At 46.6% G+C, this 25,277-nt stretch overlaps 1 protein-coding gene and 1 pseudogene across 5 annotated transcripts in view; one reads left to right on the top strand and one right to left on the bottom strand.

The window, feature by feature from the left end:
* Positions 1-25,277, bottom strand: part of HTR4 (5-hydroxytryptamine receptor 4) — a 1,746,991-nt gene that overhangs the window by 1,360,087 nt on the left and 361,627 nt on the right. The gene's annotated exons all lie outside the window — the stretch shown is intronic.
* LOC138579937 (protein CIP2A homolog pseudogene) lies at positions 23,569-25,088 on the top strand (annotated as a pseudogene).

Raw genomic sequence — 25,277 nt, 5'->3', positions numbered from 1 at the left:
CTCCGGAGGTCTTCGCACTGCATTCTGGAATCTGAAAGACAAAAGCTTACCAGCTCTTTGCACGCTCCGGAGGTCTTCGGCGCTGCATCCCGCATCTGAAAGACAAAAGAAGGTGCGTTTAAAGACATTGGGCAACTTTATTACTCACGTGCCATTACTCCTTCCCACGCCGAATCCAGTGGGTATTCCAGCACCCTTCAGCTTCTCTAAAGCTCCGAACTTGTACCTGCAAGATAAAAGGGACAGTTAGTGCGCATCGTGAAGCAGACTACAAGCGCTTACTTACGTGCTTCCAGGCGCTTCTATTCCTCACGCGGGTTTGATCCTCAATTCTCTTCAGCCCGCCATCCGCCATCGCCGGAACCCTGCAAAACAAGAGATATCATTACAAAAGACTTTTAAGACATTTGAAGTGCCCAGAACTTACCGTTCGTCCAGTTAACGACGGACAGCAGTCCTCTGAGGTCAAGAGGCCTGCACCCTTATCCAGTGAAGAAACTGGTTACAGCACCCTGCCCCGAGGCAGGTGGAGAGCTCAGCGTTCATTTACCTAAGGTGAGGGCGTTAACCTTTGGGGTTCTACAGGAGAAGAGAAAGGGAAGAGGAGAGAGGCACCCAATAACCCCAGTTCATTAATCCCATATTTTCTATCTGCAGACATCTTACTCTTTGAGTCAGACATACAGTGCACAGAGGTCCAGCCCAAAGAGCCAACCGTGTGTTACACATCACCTTTGAAGATACGGCATTCACCCAGTCAAGACCGGCGCCTCTGCGGGAATCAGGTGAGCGTTACAGAACGCAAAGCCGACCGCAAAACTCCCACCCAGGCGCTATGGAAACCTCAGATACCAACCAGCTAGCCCAGTTACTTGGGGAACTAAGAGCAGAAGTGCATGCAGCCCGTCAGGAAACGAATGCTCTAAGAAGGCAACTGATTATTTCCAAGGAGCGAACAGACGATCTCGCTAGACAATTGCTACAGTCACAAGCCGGACAAACTCCGTTACCCGCATCAGGGGCAAATCTTCCTTCAACATCCTCTACGAACCCAGTGCAGATCAACCTACCTGGGAATGTACCTCTGGCTCCGCCCAAACGATTTTCTGGTGACCCAAAGAGGTTTGCAGTATTTATTAATCAGTGCCGGTTGCACTTCTTATGCCGGCCAGCAGCCTTTCCAACTGATCAAGCTAAGGTAGCTTTCGTGCTTTCGTACCTTAGTGGCAATGCGGCAGACTGGTCGATCCCTCTAGTTAATCAAGATGATCCTGTTCTCCATGATTTTCAAGCTTTTCAGCTCAGTATGGAAAAACTGTTTGCAAGACATTCACAGGGGCAGCTTGGACAATGAGCTCCTTTCATTGCGACAGGGTAATCAAGACCTTTTGGCTTATATTGCGTCTTTCAACAGACTGATAGTGGAAACTCGATGGCCTGAGGACAAAAGGATTACGCTGTTTTATAGAGGTTTACGTGGAGAGCTCAAAGATGTGTTAGCCCAAGTAGTGAATCCTCCGCAAGACTGTTCGGACTATATTGACTTAGTCGTTCAAATTGACCACAGACTGCAGAACAGGAAGGCCGATCGTTCCAAGTTTGATGCTCGAGTATTTTCCAAATCACCAACTCCTACCAAAGGAGTAGACTCCGGGGAACCCATGCAAATAGGGGGCCTGAAAGGACCACTAACACAAAAGGAGCGGGAAAAGAGAAAACAGCTGCAATTATGCCTCAATTGCGGAAACTCAGGGCACTTTCTTTGAGACTGTCCGGTGAAACCAGCCAAGAAGGCAGTAGGAGCTGCAGTTACCAGGGTCACAAACTCTGAGCAGGGAAACGATCTCGCCCGACAAGAATAGAGGTCCTCTTGCCGAGCGTTAAAACCAGTTCCGTGACCTCGCATTTCGTGATACCTATGGTCCTCATTAGCCCTGAACATCCGGATCGATTACATGCGATTGAAGCTTACGTCGACAGCGGTGCCATCGGCAATTATGTGGATCATGAAATGGTTTTGAGGATGAATCTGACTCTTTGTCCAAAGGCTGTAAAGGACGTCATTACTACGGTGGATGGTACGGAGATAGCCTCCGGACCAGTAACGCATACCACCCAAGAAGTGACGCTAATAAGTCAAGATGGACACCATGAGAAGATCGTGTTCGATGTGATCAAGGCCCCTCAGTTCCAGATTATTCTAGGAATTCCTTGGTTAGAAAAGCACAATCCTCAGATCGATTGGCGAGCAAGAACGGTTCAGTTTCCAGAATGTGTCTCTACTTGTCACCCTCGACCTGGTGTTGCACTGGCAGCAATTTCCTCGGAGGCTCCCCAGTTACCTCCTGAATACCTAGAATTCCAAGATGTTTTCCGGAAGGATCAGGCTAACTCTCTACCTCCTCATAGGTCTTATGACTGCCAGATAGACCTGATACCTGGATCTACTCCTCCTTGTAGTAGAATTTATGCCCTCACCGAGCCTGAGAATCTTCACCTCCGACAATACCTGGATCAATACCTAGCGAATGGGTTTATTTGTCCTTCCAAGTCCCCTGCTTCCTCAGCTTTGTTCTTCGTTCCAAAAAAAGAAGGTGACCTTAGAACTTGTATAGATTATCGCGCCCTGAACCAGATCACCGTTAAGAATAGATATCCGTTACCTTTGATCCCTGAACTCCTGGACCAAGTCAGAAAAGCATGCATATATACAAAGCTGGATCTTAGAGGAGCCTACCACTTGGTACGAGTAAAAGAGGGCGATGAATGGAAGACGGCCTTCCGCACCAAGTATGGGCTATTTGAATATCAGGTCATGCCCTTCGGACTTTGCAATGCCCCGGCCGCCTTTCAATATTTTATGAACAATGTCCTCAGAGAGCTCATAGATGTGTGTGTTGTTGTTTACATTGACGACATCCTCGTTTATTCTTCATCGGAAACTGAACATCGGAAACACGTGAAAATGGTCCTCGAGAGATTGCGTCAACACAAACTTTTCGCTAAGTTGGAAAAATGTGTTTTCAACGTGACTGAAGTTGAATTCTTGGGATTCATATTATCATCTAGCGGAGTGCGTATGGATTCAAAGAAGGTCGATGCAATTCTCAAATGGCCATCGCCATCCTCCGTAAAAGGTGTTCAAAGCATGTTAGGCTTCGCTAACTTTTACCGCAGGTTTATCCCTGAATTCTCTCGAATAGTCCAACCCATCACTGCCTTGTTAAAGAAAAACAAACGTTTTGAATGGTCTACCGAGGCGGAACAAGCTTTCCAGAATTTGAAGACTAGATTTATCTCTGCACCGATCTTAAAACATCCTCGCCCAGAACTCCCCTGCATCGTTGAAACTGATGCTTCGAGCCTTGCCATGGGGGCAGTTCTATCACAAAAGGACCCAGTAACCAATCAGTTGCATCCCGTGGCATTTTGGTCCTGCAAATTCTCGCCTCCTGAAATCAATTACACTATTACTGATAAGGAACTTCTAGCTATCAAGCCCGCCTTTAAGGCTTGGCGGCATTATCTTCTGGGGGCCCGACACACCGTTACTGTGATTACAGATCACCGAAACCTGCAATATTTGAAAACCGCAAAAGCTCAATCCTCTAGGCAACTCCGTTGGGCACTATTCTTTGCCGAGTTTGACTTCATAATCACCTATCGACCTGGTACAAAAAACGTTAAAGCTGATGCCCTTTCTCGGATGGGAGTGGAAGAACATTTGATCAATCCTAAACCTGTACCTATCAATCCCGAACAAAGAATTCTGGGTGTAATCGCCACACAATCCATAGAGGAAGTTAAGGATAAAGCCAGGCTACTGGTAACTCCAGCAGCCATACAGAATTGGCATCTGCAGGGAAAGGACTTTACGGTGAAGGACAACCTATTATATTTCCAAGAACGGTTATACCTGCCCAGCACAGATTTACAGAAAAAGGTAATCTCTTGTTATCACGATTCTTTAATGGAAGGACATCCCGGTATGGCCAAAACCTCGGAAATGATCAAGTGCTACTTCTGGTGGCCGTCTTGGAGAAAAGATATCAGAGACTTTATAATGTCCTGTGGAGTATGCGCCCAAAACAAGAGTCAAAAGGAAAAACCAGCCGGCCTCTTACGCCCTATTGACATCCCACCTCGCCCTTGGCATACGCTTTCTATGGACTTCATCACCGATCTACCTCCATGCTCCGGATACAATACGATCCTAGTAATCGTGGACCTATTCTCCAAGATGGCGCATTTCATTCCACTCAAAGGCTTACCAACAGCAGCAACTCTGGCCTGAGAATTTCTCGAAAACATCGTCCGACTGCATGGTTTTCCTTCAGTTCTAATTTCGGATCGAGGGAGTCAATTTATTTCTCATTTTTGGCGAAGTTGCTGTCGGTCGGCTCAAATTGATGTGAGACTTTCGAGCAGCCACCACCCTCAAACCGACGGACAAACCGAGAGGACCAATCAAACTCTGGAACAGTATTTGCGCTGCATGCTACAACAAACTGAAAAAACTTGGAAAGATATCCTTTGGATAGCCGAATATGCCTACAATAATTCTGTCCACTCGGGAACTGGGAAGACCCCGTTTTTTCTTTTATACGGTAATCACCCTCGAACCTCGGAGTTGGATCCACTCCAAGATCTTGGAACACCAGCAGTAGACCACCTGCATTCTACAATCACCCAAGCCTTTAAGGAAGCCGTTTCTCACCTTCAAAGGGCTAAAGAACAATACAAGAAAGGAGCAGCCCAACATCGGAAGGAAGCCCCCCAGTATCAAGTAGGAGATCAAGTCTGGTTATCCACCAAATATCTACCTCTAAAAGGACCACGCACATTCAACCCAAGATACCTTGGTCCCTATTCCATCACTACCATAGTAAATCCAGTAGCGGTCAAGTTGGAATTGCCCCCTCACATGAAGATACATCCGGTCTTCCACGTCTCTCTATTAAAACCTGTGCAACCTCAAACCTGACTAACTAAATCTCCAAAACCTATTCTAGTTGACGGAGAACTCGAGTTTGAAGTCAAAAGCATCTTGGATTCCAAGATCTCCAAATCTAAACTATTTTACCTGATTGACTGGAAAGGCTACGGTCCCCAAGAAAGATCCTGGGAACCTGCAGAATATGTCCACGCGCCTCGTCTAATCAAAAGATTTCATCGAACATTTCCTAACAAGCCAAAACCCCCGGAGAAGCCCGGTTTGGGAGGGGCCTTGAGGGGGGGTGCTGTCATGATCTCTGCTTCCAAAAGATCAGGACTTGCCCAACTCCCTTGGAAGCAGACCCATAACCCCGGTTCCGAGTGCCAGCCAGTCCCAATTGGGACCTTTTGGACCCTGTCCTGGCGCCAGTGGCACCAGGCTCATAAAGATGCCCAGTCCCAGCGCTGGAAGCACCGGGCTCATAATGCTTGGGTGGACTTACCTGCAGCAGACCATGCTGCTTTCTTACCTGCCAGTTGAGCCCCTGATCCTCTTCTGTGTGGGACTACTTTTCCTGTTGGGTGGGGCAGGAGCCACTCCCTAGGTTCAGAACACTGGAACTCTTCTGGAAAGCAGGAACTCTTTTCTTACCTAGGCGAGGCTGTGGAAGGAGACACCTAAGCACTACAGGAGGCTATTTAAACCACACCCGATGGATGAATCTTGCTTTGCGTTATTCTGCATTCTCTGCAGCAGAACGCTCATCGTGTCTTCAGCTTCTGATCCTGGGCCTAAGGGAACAAAGGCTTATCATCCTGGAATCCAGTCTTCAGCAGCACCTGTAAAGACAAAGAAAGAACAGGTTAGCACTACGGTCTTCAGTGGCAGTGCATCTCTTACCTGGTCCATCGGCTGTCACCAACGCCTCGCGCTGCATTCCGGCATCTGAAAGACAAAGGCTTACCTACTTTTCGCATGCTCCGGAGGTCTTCGCACTGCATTCCGGCATCTGAAAGACAAAATCTTACCAGCTCTTTGCACGCTCCGGAGGTCTTCGGCGCTGCATCCCGCATCTGAAAGACAAAAGAAGGTGCGTTTAAAGACATTGGGCAACTTTATTACTCACGTGCCATTACTCCTTCCCACGCCGAATCCAGTGGGTATTCCAGCACCCTTCAGCTTCTCTAAAGCTCCGAACTTGTACCTGCAAGATAAAAGGGACAGTTAGTGCGCATCGTGAAGCAGGCTACAAGCGCTTACTTACGTGCTTCCAGGCGCTTCTATTCCTCACGCGGGTTCGATCCTCAATTCTCTTCAGCCCGCCATCCGCCATCGCCGGAACCCTGCAAAACAAGAGATATCATTACAAAAGACTTTTAAGACATTTGAAGTGCCCAGAACTTACCGTTCGTGCAGTTAACGACGGCCAGCAGTCCTCTGAGGTCAAGAGGCCTGCACCCTTATCCAGTGAAGAAACTGGTTACGGCACCCTGCCCCGAGGCAGATGGAGAGCTCGGTGTTCATTTACCTAAGGTGAGGGCGTTAACCTTTGGGGTTCTACAGGAGAAGAGAAAGGGAAGAGGAGAGAGGCACCCAATAACCCCAGTTCATTAATCCCATATTTTCTATCTGCAGACATCTTACTCTTCGAGTCAGACATACAGTGCACAGAGGTCCAGCCCAAAGAGCCAACCGTGTGTTACACATCACCTTTGAAGATACAGCATTCACCCAGTCAAGACCGGCGCCTCTGCGGGAATCAGGTGAGCGTTACAAGCCACACTGGAACTGCCAGCAAGGAAGGTACGAGATATCAAGAGAGAGATCAGAGCATGCTTTCGAAGAAAGTGATTTCTCGGAGAGTTCTAGCGAGAATAGTGAGCCTTCTAGCAGCCTCCATAAAAGCCATTTTTCCAGGTCCTTACACTATCGAGCCTTACAAAGATTGAAGATAAGACACCTGCAACAAGGGTTGAGATATCATCAATCGATACCACTAGATTAGGAATATATCACGGAACTGGAATGGTGGTTGCAGAATATGGACGCCTGGAATGGGCGTGCCATATTCGGGGATCGGCCGGACCTCGTGATAGAGTCGGACGCCAGTCGTCTAGGATGGGGAGCTTGGTGCGGAGAATTGCAGACTGGAGGAAAATGGAGCGCAGAGGAGCTGAGTCTGCACATAAACTGCCTAGAGCTTCTAGCAGGCTCTTTAACGATAAAGATGTTCACAAGAGACAAAGTGAAGTCTTGTGTCCTGCTAAAGATGGACAACATTTCGGCAGTTCGTTATATAAACCACTTAGCAGGGACAAAGTCCAGGATGCTAGCCGAGCTAGCGAAGGACTTCTGGCATTACTTCCTGAGGACAGGGACATCAGTGACAGCGGAGTACTTGCCCGGAGCACTGAATGTAGTAGCAGATTGGAACTCTCGGTACCTCATGGACTCCAGCGGTTGGAGGCTGGATCCAGCAGTGTTTCAGATTTTGGATCAGAAATGGGGTCCATTACACACAGATTTGTTTGTGTCTCACCTCAAATCTCAGATACCTAGCTATTTCAGCTGGGGGTTAGATCCAGACGCAAAACGTACAGATGCATTCCTGCAAGAATGGGCAGGCCGCATGCATTACGCATTCCCTCCGTTTATGATGCTGAGCAGAGTGCTGGTGAAGTGTCGGAGGGAGAGAGCGGAGCTGGTATTAGTAGCACCTTTGTGGAAAGCTCAGGTGTGGTTCCCGACGCTGATAGAACGTTTGATAGATCTGCCGAGAGTCCTCCCGGAAGGAGAGCGACTGCTCACGGACCCAGCTGGGCAGTGTCATCCTCTGAGAGTGAGAGGGACACTCCCGCTCATCGTGTGCATGATATCAGGAGACGATGGGAACTGCCAGGCATTTTGATGCAGGCAGCGGAACTTATTGCCGAATCCTGGGCTCCATCAACTAGGAGGAGCTTCGACGCGTCTTGGGCCAGGTGGACGAATTGGTGTAGAGGGAGAGGTTTTCTTCCCATTTCTGCACCTATAGTAGCCATACTAAACTTTCTAGCACAGCTGCTGCAAGATGGGAAAGCATTTCGCACTATAGGAGTGTACAGATCAGCGATTTCCGCAGGTCACGTACCGATTGAAGAAGTGTCAGCAGGTGAACACCCAGCAGTCTGTAGGCTCATTAGAGGGGCTAAGTTTAAAGCGCCACCAGCCCCCAAATATACAGTTTTGTGGGACGTGACGAGAGTATTGAGATTATTAGAAAGCTGGCCGAGTAATAGATATTTGTCTCTCAAACAGCTATCGGGCAAACTAGCAATGCTTTTATGTCTCATATCCTGTAAGAGAGTATTGGATATTAAAGCATTAGAAGTTAATAGAAGGACTTTTGGGCCAGAAGGAGTGACCTTTGCGGTGGTACAGAGGACTAAATCGAGCACAACCACAGTGCACTATCCCTATTTTCCAAATAATGCCAAATGGTGCGTAGCTAGTTGCATCAAAGAATACGAGGCCAGGACGGCGGAGAATAGAGCGTCAAGTTATAATCAGTTGCTAATAGCGTGCAGGAAGCCTTTTCAGGTGGTGAAGACAGCCACCATAGCGAGATGGGTCAGGGAAGTAATGCTAGCAGCATGTATTGATTTGCAGCAGTATGGGGTGCATTCAGTGAGAGGGGCAGGCATAGCTGTCTTAAGAGTGTAATTGGCCACCATAAAGAGGTGCTGGCGAGAACACTACCACCAAGCTAATAGTTAACGAAAACATAATTGCAGCAGTGTAATTAAATATATGCTGTTAGGTTATGGTCACATTCACCAGCTCACCAGCGCAACAGCTTGTAGGACAGGGGTTCCTTTACAAGATATTATGGCAGCAGCAGACTGGGCGAATGATCTACCTTCAGAGAATTTTATTTTAAACCAACTGAGAGTATAGCGAGTGCAGTGTTGGGACAGCTTTGAACAAGCATAATGCTCGCCTCCAGTCTTGTCATTGAATAAAGATTACCCCTGCCAGATGCGCAGGGAGTATTAATTCTATTAAAGACTAGGAGGCGAGCATTAGTTCCCACCCACGACTGTTTGATAATCATATTGTATGTAAATTGTGTATAGATATGATGACAAACTAGATTCCACCCTGATGTTATATTTATGTTTTCCCTAGGGGAAGAGCAGAAGAACAATTGAGGGAATGGACTAGGAAGGAAGGCGAGAGTTCAGCCATTGTGAAGTTATTGTGTTGGAGTTTAAGAAGTCCTTGATCGGTTGGCGGGACAAGAAAGTTTTGGTTACAAGACATTCAGAGCACGTAAAAGAGAGGAGGAGCTCAGGGACAGGATGTGGTCATAGCTGAGCTGGGGAGAGAAGGACTACAGAGACTTTGGGATTTGTAGTTTTAAAAGTGAAAGTCATATGGACATTTCTCTGTTGTTGTTTGATATAGTTTGTTGAAACTGCTGAAGGGTAGTAAACAAAGAAGTTGAAGCATAATGCTCGCCTTCTAGTCTTTAATAGAATTAATACTCCCAGCGCAGGGGGTAATCTTTACTCTGCATTTAAAACAAATGACCTTTGAAAGACTGAAATCAAGAAATAAAGAAACACTTATTAAAACAGGAACACAACTGTTTACAAAGTGCAGAGATATGAAATGTTATGCCTCGCAAGCAACGCATTTGGAAAGTGAAAGATTACTCATGTATAGACTTCTCATGTCTCGGGAGGCTAGCTCATGGGTAATGTGCTTGCTTTGAAAGCAAAACGACATGGAACAACACAGTTTCCAACCCTGTGTCAGCGCTTAGACATCGCTGAGTATTAAGTGCATTATGAATAACCAATTATAAAGATCCACGCTTTTTTGGCGGACTTATGTTTAAGGCTATGACTATATGCATGCTCCGTGTGCAATCCGTGTGTTTGTGGAGTGCGGTCGAGTGTTGTTGGACCAGACCGGACTGCATTGGACCTTCAACAGACCTATATTGCACCCTTGGATGCTATTGGCAAAAGATTTCTAAAAAGCGGATAACGATAAGCTCCGCCCCTCCACACTTTGACTGCATTGGACTGTCAACGGACCTTTATTGCACCCTTTGGATGGTACGCTGCTTTTGGACTTACATATCTATTTTTATTCTTTGCAATCATGACTATAATTTAATACAATATATCTATGTCTCTGTGTAGATATTGGCAAAAGATTTGTAAAAAGCAGTAACGATAAGCTCCACTCCTCAACTTCCGGTTTTTCATTTTAAAAGCTGAGGGTCACGCGCATTTGTGCGGGCACGTTTCTGGAGTGCGGTCGAGTGTTCTTTCACTGTTGCGCTGGTGAGCTGGTGAATGTGACCATAACCTAACAGCATGTATTTAATTACACTGCTGCAATTATGTTTTCGTTAACTATTAGCCTGGTGGTAGTGTTCTCGCCAGCAGCCCTTTATGGTGGGCAATTACACTCTTAAGACAGCTATGCCTGCCAAAAGATAGGGTGACCAGATTTTCAAAAAAAAAAAAACCCGGGACGGCCATGGAAATAGAAGTAGGACTAAATAAAATACACATACGACTTTAGTCTTACTGCTGTTTCATTGGGCCATTGCGTGGGGCAGGGAGGGGGTGTGCTAAAAGGCACACTCCTCTCATTGGAGGAGAGCACCGGGAGGGGAAGAGGGAGGAAATGGGGTGTGTGAAAAGCATTACACACCCCCATTCGCAGTGGAAAAGTTGCGCCGGGACCCGATTCGGAATTTCGAAATCGGGTCCCGGCAAAAAAAGGGGAAAAAAATGGTCCGTAGGCAAACCCCGGACGGGGTTTATAAACTTAAAAAACTCCCGGGAACCCGGGACGTCGGGTGAATTCCCCGGACTGTCCCGGGAAAACCCGGACGTCTGGTCACGCTACCAAAAGAGAACTTACTAAGCTAATTCAGCTCAGCAAACGTACCCAGATACGAACAGCTAATCCTGCAAGCTCCTCTCGTGTTAAAACTGCATCCTCACGGCTTCGTTCCCAGTTTCTGACTACTAACATCAGATCTTTCTGCAATTCATAGCATATCCAGAAGGCCCCAGCTGTAGCTGCCATGCAGGCTCCTTCGGCTAATGCAGCATTGAGCTGCGTTCAAACGAATGATGCGGGCGATGGCACGCTGATTGATCCCTCAACTCCTCCTGACTCAGTTGTAGCTGCAGGCATTAGAGTGTAACTCTCCCTTTTGAAATTCCATCAACAAACAGCACTGACAGATTCCACTGAGACGATCGCGCTACCGAACATTGTGGTCTGAGCTCAAGTACACAATACCCCCTTCCTCGGTTCTACTTTGTTAAATGATGCTGCACTCAGCACTGTGCTTCCTCTGTCTGACATCATACATCCTGTAATCGCTGCAATAGGCGCCGTGGTCCCTCAGCTCCTTGTCCAATCGCAATATCTCATTTTATGTTTCCCATTCAAATCCCTTGCCCTCGCCCGAATAACTCATCCCAATCACCTATTATGTTTCCAGATACACCCTGATGCTCTTCATTAGATCTTTCTATTTCCTTTGGAAACCAATTTCGTCTGAAGTTTCCCCCACACACCTAATAGAGAAAATGCTCATGACTATGAACACTGCACATGTTTTGCTAACCAAGTTGTTTAAGAAACTTGACACCAAGGTCGACAGCCAAACCGCTTTGTTGATGACTCAGCATGAACAGCACCAGGGTCGTAATTTTCTCATGCCAAAATCAATACAAATCAAGAGTAAACCGTCTCCTTTGAACAATTTGCATGCTTAACACATCATTAATGTTATGTCTGCGACCAGTCCTACTGACACACCTATACACCGACAACTTGACTCTCCAAATCTGAGTTGTGAAGCTGATCTGACCAAGGCTCCTCTGGTTTGCTCCCCACTTTCTAAGCCAACTTTTACTATCTTCTCACGGCCGAATTTGGATGCTAAATCAGAGGATCCTCGCAATAAACTAAAAACATGAAGTCCCTCTCCACTTCCTCACAAATTCCTTTGATCGCTCACAATGCCTAGCAAGCACAAACATTTAGCTACTAATGCCATTACCAAAAAATATGCAGCCCTTGCTCGAGTGAAGAGAGCTCCTGATGCTCAACCCTGAAATCTCAGCGTCTAACGCTGTCTCTTTTGATGAACTCTCTTATGAGCCTCTTGATGCCCTGGTGCATGCAGTGGAACACCAGAACAAGATATTTGATCTCCTGCAAATCTCTTCAACCGTCTCCTCGTTTCAAGAACGAGTTACTAATAACATTGAGTCGTTAGTTCCTCGAGCTTGTGATTTCCTTACACTCGAGCAGAGGCGCCTTGAGCTCGCTAAAAACCCTTGCCCAACATGGCACTTTCTCTTCTCTGGACACACATTCATGGAAACAAGCACCAGTTATAGAACCATTGAAAAGTCCACCCGACAACCTCATCCTGATTCTAATTTTGCAATTTTGCATCTGCCCCCTAACTTGGGGCAGGAGATCAATTCCCTTGTCAGGGTCTGGGCATTGCCCTGAGCAGTCATAATATCAATCAAAAATATTCCATGAGAAGAATGAGGTGATTTCCTCGTTCTCACAATTTCATAGACTGATCCTTCAGTATTGGGGTGGCTTGTTTCCAGTTTATGATCTCAGTAGGACCAGTGTGTTTAACATCGTTAGTGATGTTGAATCGCTAGACGATGTATCTTCTTCTGATATAACACTGGTGGAATTTCTCCACAAAAGTGATCTCATGGCAGTTCGCCTGTGGATTCAATCCGCAGTTGTTAGGAACATCTTATGTCAAACAAGAGCGCATTTGCTCGAACTGGGATATATCCTTTCACAGGATCAACAACTGCTTATTTCTAAGATATCAGAGACGTTGTGGTCTTTGGCTCTGACATTGAATACACCAGGAAACATGCCTTTAAGGATCACTTGCTCTCAAGGTGCCTTTGAGACTCTTCGGCATATCGAACCATTTCATAAACTGTCATGCAGCATGCAACTACGAGGCCCTGGCAAAAACTAGCAACCCATACCCATGCAACAATCTCACTGTAGACTTGCTAGCTGGCATAATAGGGGTCTCCACCACTTCTTAAGCTCTACTTCTCATTAACTTGGTGAGTTTGACATCACAGCACTTCCAGAAACTTGTCTAGCTGATCCCCGGTATGGGATGATCATGTAATCTCCTTGCTCCCTGCTAAGGTTTAGGTCAAGGGTCAACCGATGGCTGGTCTACTAGTCGCTGTTAAAGCCTCAAAAGGCCTGCAATTAGTTCCGTGGGCGACTCCAGACATGCATACTCAGATTGTTAGAATTAAAACACCATGTGAAGTTATTGCCCTTATCAATGTGTATTGGAATCATTCCAACATTGAGTCTGAGCGCTTCTTTTACAGTTTGACATTCATCTTAGATCTCATTATGAATGAGCGCTCCATTGATCATGTTGTTATTCTAGGTGATCTTAACCTGAATTGCCTCCCTGGAGAACCATGCAAAATCAATCCACTTGTACAACGCTGGTTATTCTCAATGGAAGGGCAGCAGTTTTTCTTATGGTTAATGGAGCAATTAATGGCGATTTACCACCTCAGGGTACTTGGAGGAGACACCACCAATCAGCAATCATTGATTTAATATTTACTACCAGGAACTTGTTTGCACTTGTAGAACATTTCCAAATAGTGCCGCAAAAACATAGCGAGCATGAGTTATTATCCCTGACCTGATAGATGTCCTGCCCCTCATCTGCACCGCAATACTATAAATCAACCCTCACTGTCCCTGGGGTGAAAACAGATTTAGATAGACACCTTCATCACTAATTCATCTTCACTCACTCCTGCAAAATCATGACCATCTGTCTACTTTCAAATTGGCCAAGACAGATGGCACGTATGTATCAACCTTGCAATTATTTATAGAATAGCCATCTATGCCAGCTAAACAAGTCTACAGGCACAAACACCTTTATGATCAGGAATTGCGCAACACGAAAACTGATTTGCGTACGAGCCTTAGAAATGTGATAGGGCTGCCCCTTGAACTTAGAACCATCAGAACCAAACAGCTTACGCCTCAGTATAGGAATTGGCTCAAATCACGCAAAGCTCTGATCATTCAGAAAGATGCTGAGCACATGCTGCACACCCTGGCCTCTAACAATACTGCCTCTATTTTGAATCTGTTAAATCAGGCGAGCCATGATTCTCAGACTTCTTTATAGATCAATGCAGTGCAAGAACAAAACTGGATTCAGTACTTACAGATCCTTTATGCTCGAGCACCCAAATCTCAATGCGCTCTAGTCTCGAACTACATGTCCACGGACATTAAGATTCAATTTGAAAGAAGTGACATTCTATTTTATATTACAAAACTAAGCTCTTGCAGAGCTCCTGGACCTGATGGGCTCATCAATGTTATGCTGAAGACCCATCCTGAATTCTGGGCTGATATATTACAGAAAAAGTACCTTAATCTTGATAAATGTCACCAGATTCCACCATCTTGGCAGAAATCTGTTATAGTCCCAATTTTCAAGAAGGGCAATCGTGAGCTCCCTGAGAGCTATCGACCCATAGCTCTCCTGGATGCTCTGGGGAAACTCTTTGCCTGATTTTACGTGATTTCAATTGTTGGATGACTGAACAACATTTACATGACAAATTTCAAACAGGCTTTGTAGCAGGGTTGGGCACAGCCATGATTTTGATGACCATGACTGCCATCAAAACAAATGGGAAACAAATGAATCACCCAATATACATGGCTTTTGTGGACTTAAAGAGCGCCTTTGATAATGTGTCTTGCGAATTGCTAATGGACAAACTGGCCGAAGCTGCTTGCCCTAATCATGTCTACACCCTAGTTTCTCAGCTCCATTCCAACACCTCTGTTCAAATTCGTTTAAGGCTAGATGGAAAATTATGAGCGCCTATTCCTAAACACAGAGGCCTGAAGCAAGGCTGCATTCCAGTCTCAGCGCTTTTTAACTTCTTCATCTCTGATTTGAACCTACATCTAAATAAGGTTGTTTCTGATCCTCCCAAAATTGGCAATTGTGCCATTCCATGGCTACTTTATGCAGATGATTTAGTGCTTAATACCTGAGTGTGGTTTTTAAGCAGAGATCTGGGATTCAAACCTCTGCTCCTCTGCGTGGACCAGAGCGTTGATCCTGTGCTATCCACCATTCAAGAATGTACTGAGACTAATCAGCTCACAATCAACTTGACCAAAACCAAGGTTATGATCTATGCGACTCCTTATCATATTAGACATTGCTCATATAAATGCCTACTGCATAGCTCCAGTCTAGAAGCGGTAACTGAATATCGATATCTTGTTCTTTACACCAAGAATCACCCTTCTGACTTGCCTTACCGTTTGGAGCTAAGGAAGAAGATACAAACATCTGTCGTTCAGGCCTGCATAATCCATCGCAAGTATGGACATTTTACTTTTTCCCCATTGATAACGTATTACAAACAGAAGGTCGTCCCAATTTTGGTTTATGGCGCAGAAATAAGGTTGTGGAAAAAGATGGCTTTCAGGTTACATGTGGAAGGCCTCTTCTGGAAGCAGGTGCTTTGTTTGCCAGCCGGTCAACCCATGTGCCTTATCAGAAATGAACTGGAGTGTCTTTCTCTCGGAACTTCCTATGTGTGGAAGCTGTGTATTCTATTAAGAAAGCATCTGTTGGCGGAATCGCTGTTGTTTGGCCTAGCTTCTGAAGTTAAAACTGCAAAGGATCATTTTGTGCAACCAAGGAAGCAACATCTGATTGAAATCTTGGAAGCTGCCGACATTTTAATACAGCTATTGACGACGAACCCTTTTTCTGCCAAAATCAAACTATGGCGGTACGATTGGATACTCGCCCAACAAAAGTGCATGCTTCCTCAGCACTTTGCTTGCGGCAACTATAGAATCAAAAACCTTTCAGAACCTGAACCCTATCTTGTTAGATTCCCTTATTGAGCCTATAATAATCTATTTTTATGCTTTTGTCTGAACCTTTGGCTCACAAGAGAGGTTTTGTATTGTGGGAAGGCTGTTACCAGAGAACATCAATCATATCGATTCTTCAAAAGTGGAATGAACCTGAAACCTTAAAACATTTGTTAGTAATTTGTCCCACCTTATCTCAGAGACGCAGTGATTTCCTTCGCTCATTGAATATGTCAATTTACCATCCGAGGATTTGTGGTTCAAGATTCTAAATGGTGATCATGTTAGTGTCAGCATCGCAGCTATGAAATGTTAATTTTTATTTTTTATCACCATGCTTGGGTTAGCCTTTGTTTTTTTCTGATTATGCATTGTTACACTGAATTGACTGCTCAATGATAATTTACTGTTCAAAAAACAATCTGGTTATTGATGTATTATTTTGATGCTTAGTAATTTTTTACTTTTCTAATCTCCTATTGGTTAACATTTTTTGAAATAGATAACTTCAAATCTGATGTGTTTCATCAGTAATTCTATCATACACCTTTTGATCCAAACATCATGTGTCTCACTCAAGTGTTTTATTAATTATTTTTTATGATGATAACCTAAATATAATGTTATGTTATTACTTCTTCTTTCTCTTGTTTTGATAATGTAAAACAGCTTTTAATATTGTTATACTTATTTACTGACGGGCAGAAACTGCATTTGTTTTTTGAATCCAATGTTTTAAAAAAAGAAATTCTTTATGTTTGTTTTACGTATATTGAAAGGTTATACTTTCAACCATGTCAATAAAATAAAATAAAAAAATATTTAAAAGATAAACATTTGGTGATGGTGACTATTTATTTGCTGCCATTTTTATGGGCTATCTGCTTGTCAAATGAAGTGTCAGCGCCTGGATTATGTGGAAGCAGACCAACAGTTCCTTGCAGCCTTGCAGTGAATGGATTCTGCTGCCCGATGCTTCTCACCTGAAAGCCTGGAGTGCTGCTATAAAAGCCACATTATTTCCAAACGGTTTCTAATGGAGCTAGTGGCTCACAGACGCCTCTCTATCTCCTGTATTCATATCACGGAAGGTATCAGGTAAATTCCATTATTAAAACCACTGTGTTTCAACCGGGTTCAGTAGAAGTAATTCCAGAAGTTTACTGGCATGACTTATTTGCAGCTGGCATGGAACTAGGCACTCATGTTGAAACCAGTCACTTCTGCCTCAGCTTTTTTTAAATGTTTTATTTGGAGGCACACTGTCCAGCTGGTAATTCCACTTTATTTCCAAATAGTTTCTAATGGAGCTGTTTGCGGTCTAGTTTTTTTGTACATTTCCTAAAGCACATTGAAGAAAGCTTTAGTGTTGATTTTTGTCTATCCCTGTTCACTGTGGTGTCCATTCACTTCCAGGTCTGCATCTCTGGAGTATTCCGTCTTTAGAGCAGGGTTTTCTGGGTAGCCTTTAACAAAGAAACGCCGCCTAAATGGCCGAATGCAGGAACAGGAAGCAGGCGGCCCAGAAGAGGGGAGACACGAGTGCGGTGGATCAGATACGCGTATGTGGGGGGCTGTTTGCAGTGGCAAGAGGGAAGGAAATGAACCTTTCCCAACCCCTTCCCCTGACATAATGAAAACAGTGCCAGCGCGGCAGTGTGGTGTAGTTTAGTTTTCTACAGCACTTCTTAAGGTGGTCACAGTGTTAAGCACACCTAATGTCCACACGTCCGTGGACTGTGTCACAGAGAGCCAAATTGATTTGCCCTGGATCACACAATTTTGGTATTGTGAATCTAGCTTTTGTGTTTCCAAATGATACACCTGTGCAGACAACAATTTGACACAAACATGAATTTTCATTGCAAGTAAACTTACCAAGCCTCCCACCGAAATATGCATTGTGCATGTGGTACAAATGATTGGTATAGCTTTGGTTCACATGGGGGACGGGATGTAACATATCCTCCGGGGACTCATCCCCCAGGATATATCGCTCCATCCCCAAAGCGTTCTAGCAAATCATTTACTTACATTTTCTGTGAAATAGCTGCCCTTCATAAGTGAACCAGGCCATATAGAGGAGATAATAGAATTTTGAAAGGCAAAGCAAGCATGAAGCACTTTTAGAGGAGAAATGAGCACCAGAGAGAATGCATTTCCTCCAGAGGCAATGCCAGTGGTCGAAGTGGGCGGGAGCGGTGCTCCTCTCCTTTTTAAATACATTTTGTTTTACTGTTCCCATACATTTAAATTTAAAAGAAACCGTTCTGGAATGATTTAGTTTCAAAATAAAAGAAGATGAAACTTGCACTTCAGTGCACTGAAAATTCCATTAAAAAGCAGGTGTGTTTGTTTGGGGGTTTGGATTGCGCGTGGGTGGGACGTGGCTATGGGATTTGTGGGGAGCAGGGGCAGGCCAGCAGGGAACATCGTTCCACTACTTCTTTTCGTACACTTCGATCACTGGCCAATGCACTAAACTAAGTGGATTAAAAAATTAGGACTGCATCTATGTTTTTCTACAAAGTTGAACAAAAAAATCCAAGGAAAATAGCACACTGTGAAGGTGACACTTCCATGTTGTTGTATAGACGCTGGGAAGCCCTCCGGCAACATAAGGCAGTTGTGGGCTGAGCCTAGACACGTGTGAATGTGTTTTCATTGCGCATTGCAAGCGCATGTACCGGCCCCAGGCTCTCCCCAGCGACGAGCTGGAGCGCTGGCACTGTTACGACACTGGTGATGAGAAGTGGGACACAGCAGCAGCCTGGAAAAAAAATAACAGGTGCACTACAAAGAAAAAAATAAATATATATATATATATATATTCCTCTTTTCTTCTCGGACTTTCCATGTACACGACCTGCAACCCAGGTGTGGCATTCACATCAGCACCACCTCAGCCAAGCCTAAGGCCAGTGAAGATACAGACAGGACCCAAACAGGAACAGCAGGACAATTCAGAGCACTTGTGTGGGACAACACAAGAAGCAAAGCACACACTGAAGCCGCTCACCAACAAGGTGGGTGAACAGAGTACTACGCCATCAATGACGCGTGGCCACTGACACCACGTGAGTCCAAATGGCTGCCACCCCGGCCACAGCGACCCGTACCCAACTGGCGCCAAATTTTAGCCGCAGCCCCTATGCGCACATGCAATGCCATGGGGGGGGTCGGGTGCCCATGGCCCTGTTTGACCCCTACATGGAACCGTCATCGGTGGGGTCCAGGTGGGCACTATAGATTCAAAGGTTTGAGATGGCCATGGACTGCAAAGCTATTGTCACGCCTATGTGTCAAATCCAGCACTTATTGCTAAGTGATGGAGATGACACACTACACATCTTCAACTCACTCCCACAAGCCCCAGACACTGACGATGTGTACAAATCAGCAAAAGACACCATCACACATAAGTTCATGCTTCAACTCAACCCAGACTATGAAATATCATACCTGACTGTGGCGATTGGCACTGTATTGCGAGTTTGAGAATGTCAACAAAGAAATCAGATGACAAATCAATAATGGGATGTTTTAAGAAAAGATGAGAAGGATTATACTGAGTGAAAAAGGCATTCGTCTATCCGGTATCCTAGAATATGGCTGACAGAGAGACCTCTTGCAAGCCCGGGTGGCACACATGAACACCACACTCCAAAGGCTACAGGTATCACCAGCACCGACAATTGAGGCAGTTATTGACCGACCGCCACCTTGGAGGGAAGACCATGGCCCTGCTCGCACTCCTGGATGGCGACCCAGGACCCTGTGACTGCTGGTGTTGTGGTGGACAACAACATGCCAGGTACGACTACCCGGCACAAGGTACCACAGGCAGCGCATGCGGCTGCCTGGACCATTATGCGAAGGTCTGCCGATCCTCAAGCAACCCCATTGGCCAAAGGGCCCCCACGAGGAAACCGACCCCCAGGGACAGAAAGCTGGCAAAGGCGTGTGAGGTCAAGGTTGAGAATAACTCCACGTCGGCGGAGTAAGAAGGTGAAGGGAACAGGATGATGGCCACCATTGCAGACCACCAGACCAAGAAGAAGAAGGGGAAGGTACACCTGATATCCACACTTGTGCAAGTGAACAAGATAGAGAAAAAGAAGAAGAGACCCTGCTGCAGCATTATGGTAGCGGATTGGGAAGTCACAATGACAATCGACACTGGGGCCTTTGAAAATGTGATGCCCATTGACACTATATGCACAATCGATCTCTGATAGAAACTGAAACACACTCCTAGTAGTTGGGCAGTTCTGCATCACACTCAGCAGGGCAGGAGGATTGACGATCCATTAAAAAATGTACGTTGTGGACACTGGGATTGAGTGCCTACTTAGCTGGGATGCAGCAGAATATCTGGGACTGGTCAAGTTCATGTGCGACATCTCAAACGAAATTAAATCCAAGAGCTCCTGTCATAACATCCCTTGCTATTTGAAGGGATAGGATGCCTTAAAGGCAGAGTTATAAAGCTACGCATTGACCCATAAAATACAGCCACAAGCAGTGCAGGACCGGTGAACACCCTTCCACATGAGGGTCCTAGTAGCCAAAGAGCTATGAAACCTAGAAAAGGCAGGAATCATATAGGAAGTGACAGGACCTACGCCATGGGTCTCCCCAATGGTAGTGACGAAAAAACCAAAGCAGCCCAGACAAATCAGAATATGCATAGACATGCACCTCCCCAATGCAGCTATGATCCGGGAAAGAAATATCACTCCAACCCTCAACGGCATAATTGCTGACCTCACAGGGTCCAAAATGCTCTCCAAAATAGACCCGAAGGTAGGCTATCACCAAATGAAATTACACAGAGATTCACAATACAGAACCACGTTCTCAATGCACCTGGGGCTGAGGAGGTACAAGAGGTTACATTTTGGGATATTGTCTGCTGCAGAGGTATTCCAACCAACTATTTACACTGTCCTGAAAGACCACTCTGGAGTCCTCAATGTCAACGGTGACATCCTAGTACATGCAAAGGACAAGGTCAAGCATGTGGTTAGGTTGGCAGTCGTTCTCGAAAGGTTGGAAAGGGTGGCCTGACTATACACAGAGACAAGTGTGAGTTACTCAAGGAGGAACTCAAAGTTTTTTGGATACATCTTCAATAGTAAGGGCGTGTCAGCAGACCCGTTGAAAGTGGTTGACATTAAGGAAGTAGCGCCACCCACGATACCCACCGAAGTCCTCAGTTTCTTGGGGATGGCCACATACTGAGGGAGGTTCATCAACAGCCTGGCCACCTTATTTGAGACACTAAAGGCCCTGACCAAATCAAGCACAAAATGGCAATGGGACGCACGGTGTCAAGAGGTGTCTAGCAACATCAAAGAAGCACTATCGACCAGCACCACAATGGCCGCGCTACATCACCAATCTGAACGTAGAACTACATGTGAAAGCAAGCCCAGTAGGTTTAGGGGCAGTGTTGGTGCAAATCACTGCTGCGGGTGACACACAGCCCATGGCATATACAACGCTAGTCACACATTGAAAAAGAGGCAATAGCTGTCCGGTGGTGGTGTAGACACTTTCATCTCTAACTGTATGGGCCGAAGTTTGAAACATTCAAAGTCTACAAACTATTGATCCCCATTTTCACGGGCTCTGTGCCACCCCCCCCTCCCCAGAACGTGCGAGAAAATGGTTACTTCAATTGCAGCAATACAAGTTTGACCTTGTGTACAAGCCGGGCGCAGACAACCCTGCAGATTTTCTATCCAGACATCCATGGGCAACCACTCAAATCGAGATGTCAGAATCAGCAGAGATGGAGGAACACATATTCTCAGATGTGAAAGCAGCGAAACCTAAGGCGGTGACCATATCCAAACTGATCAAGGCCACGAACAATGACCCATGTTGCACCCTGATGAAGAAATGCCATTCTCGGAGGAACATGGAACTCGTTCCTTCAGAACAACCACAACGGCACCCTGGTGGCAAGATAGTTTCTATCAGGCACATTTATGGTCCAACATGAACAGTCAATCACAGCTGAATGCCTCATCCTGAGAGAGGTTTGCATCCTGATACCACCTCCGTTGCAAGGGAGAATAGTAGCGCTGGTGCACAAAGGTCACAAGGAATGGTATGGACCAAAGCAAGGATCAGGGACCAAGTATGGTTCCGCCACATTGATACCAAAATTGAGGAAGTCATTACAGCATGTCTCCCATGCCTGTCCACAGATGTCCCACCAATGCCCGAGCCCATACAAAACACTCTGAGAGGCCAATCACGATGGTATTCTGTGGGCGTTGATTTCTGCACGGTACAAGAGTGGACGTACCTTTTAGTTGCCATGGACAAGCACTCTCGCTGAAGTCGGAATGGTGCACTCAACGACAGCAGAGGTCATCATACCGGCCCTGGAAAAGATGTTTGCGACACACGGCCTGCCAAGGCAGTTGAAGAGTGACAATGGACCACCATTTCAAGAAACCGACTTCGCATAATACATGGACGACCTCCAGATAGCACATCACCTCATCATGCCGAGATGGCCCCAAGCAAATGTTGATGCTGAACTTTTCATGAGAACGTTCAATAAGGTCCTCAGGGTGCCAAAGGTTGAAGCAGCTCTAAGAGAATTTGAGTGATTTCAGTTTCTCCGCAACTATCGGCTGACCCCTCACGCATCAACCAATACACCCCAAGCTGACATCACCACCGCAACAATAAATCCAAGTCAATAGACAAGCAAAGGACACACAACAAGAGAGTAAGGTCGAATGAGCAAGCGACGGGCAAGGAAGTCTCACACCAAAGTGGGGGACCAAGTGCTGGTCCTCCGCAACCCATAAAGGAGCAAGCAGGCAAGTGTGTTTCAGGCTGAGCCATGGACCATGACAGTATGGGAGGGAATGATGATAACTGCAAGCCGAAACGGGAAAGTAATCATCAGAAACGCATCGTGGTTCATGAAGGTTCACAGGACACTGTGGAGAGAAGGGAGAGACCCAATGGAGGACAGAGAAACAACCGAAGGGGAAACACCAGAGGGAGAACAGGGTCAAGAACGAGAGTGGTACCCGGACAGTAGCCCAGTCAACATGGGATACCCTGACCAGGGGGAGAGGGGGTGCTAAACCCCCAGATCAGCCCAAGATGGAGTTCCAGAACAACAACAAGCAGAGTCACAGCCGACCAGCCCTCATCCAGGCTCGGCGAAGCGGCAGAACAGCTGATAGCACCCTATAGCTTTCCTGAAGCCTCCAGACAAGCTAAGTGACTATGTGCACTAATGAGGACTTTCTTTTTAAATATTTATTCATTGTGCATTTGTAAGGCATTTATACATCAAGTAAATTGTGTTTCAAAGTGCCCACAGGGCAACAGGGAGGGAACATGGGAGGGAAAATCAACTATGACAATGAAAGATAGAGGCAGACCTACTAGGCCTTGTGAGCATTCAGAAGGTGCAAGTGCAAAAAGAGAGAATGGATGAGGTGTGGGGGGTAAGTGCTAGGTGTATCAAGTATATAGTTAGATGTGTTTGTTTGATTAATGGTGAAGAAGAGGAATGTTGCATAGAGGTCACCACGCTTGCGTGGTGACGTACAATAAACGCTGGGACTGACTCCGGCAACGGAAAGCAGTCGCAGGCTGAGCACAGACATGTGTGGATGTGTTTTCATTGCTCAGTGCAAGCTTGCGAAGCGGCCCGGCTCCAGGCTCTCCCCAGCAACGAGCTGGAGCACCGGCACCGTTACAACACACATAAACATGGGCTCTCCAGCATGGGCATAAGCTGGGAGGTGGTGTTGTGTGGGACCGGCCGGGCAGCACCTTGTAGTTGCTTGACCCCGCTTAGCATGCAGGTGCCAGGGCGGGCGGCCTGGTCCCCACTACAATGGGAACCCAGACAGCCGGGTGCCTGCCACGGAAGGGAGGTGGCAGGGGCAGGTGATGACAGGCACTTCCATGCATGCAACATCCATCAGACGTTCCAGCTTATCCTCAACATCCTGGTGAACGGCAGCGGTACGCTCACACGTCAGTACTCCGTGGAGTTAGTGTTAGATCTGCTAGGGAGCCCTCACATCGCGGAGTACCCCACACGCTACGAGCAGTTCCAGTCATGTCTGGGCCAAGCGTTTGGGCTGCTAGACAGCAGGGAGCCAGAGTCCACAGCCAAAGTGCTGTAGCTGCTACTGGCCTTCAGCGAAGTGCCCCTGCTATGCCGCCTGCTGTGACAAGCCCTAATGGAGCAGCCTGGGGTGTCACGGGCACGGATAGGCGCCTGCGGCAAGGCTCCGAAGGTGGCACTTCTGCACAGGGCAGGGCAGCCCCTTGATACAAACTGTCCGGTGTCTGCGCTGGAGCTGCTGCAGGCTGTATTGGAGGATGCCGTGGAGAGCGGGAGCGAGCTTCAGCAGAGCGCTTTGTACAGTTTCTGCTGCCATTCATAGTGGAGCACCTTGAGCCACCCGAGGATGGAGAGGGCTTGCAGCGGGGACGGCAATGTGAGCGGGTGCTGGGAGCCATCGTGGTACTGTTGTTTCTTTGCGGTGATGAGGCGCTGCGAGCCCCTGGTGGCCAAGAAGCTAGCTGCCAAGCGGTGCTCGCTGCTGGTGGAGCGCCTCTTTGGCTGCAGTGACTTGGACTCCAAGGTGTCAGAGGCGGAACTGTGCAAGGCTGCCGCTGCTGTCATCCTGAAGACCTTGGACTTGTTGAGTCGCTTTAAGCAGGCAGCGGCCGGTATGGAGGCCAGTTACTATAAGATTCTCCAGGATCCACATCTAGCCGCGCCTCTCTCTTTCACCTTAACCTCTGACCACCGGGAACAGGTGCAGGTTGGCCTCGGGATACTCTTTGAGGCGGCGCTACTGCCTGACATCCCCGCTCTAGTATTGGGGGGAAAGCATCGCTGTTAACAACGCATAGAGGCAGCAAGAAGCTGCGCACACACCCAATCTGCCTACACAGTGTCCCCGCCGCACAGCCCACAGTCGAAGACCCCCAAATGCCCACCATCCAGGCACTCATCCACAAGCTGCATGATGTCATGGAACTTAAAGATCAGGGCGACGGGCTCAGAATCTCCGATCTCATCGATGTTTATGAACAGAAACTATCATCCCTGGCCTGCAAGGGGAATAGGCTGCAGGATCTTGGCCACAGCCTCAGAGGGAACCGTCAGTAAGACTAAAATAACAATATGACCAGAGATGTTTTAGCCCACAATGCATGTCTGAGCACAGAGTACCATGCTCACAAATTTCAGGTTTATACATCCTACTCCCCCGGGGCCAGTTGCGAGACGCACTGTGAGTGGTTATGGTATCTAGCTCATGCAAACTCAACCCACATCTCTGAAACCGGGAGGGGAAAT

Source organism: Ambystoma mexicanum, chromosome 3p (genome assembly GCF_040938575.1).
Source record: "Ambystoma mexicanum isolate Mex_15411 chromosome 3p, UKY_AmexF1_1, whole genome shotgun sequence".
NCBI lineage: Eukaryota > Metazoa > Chordata > Amphibia > Caudata > Ambystomatidae > Ambystoma > Ambystoma mexicanum.
This window is presented reverse-complemented; position numbering and strand designations above follow the sequence as displayed.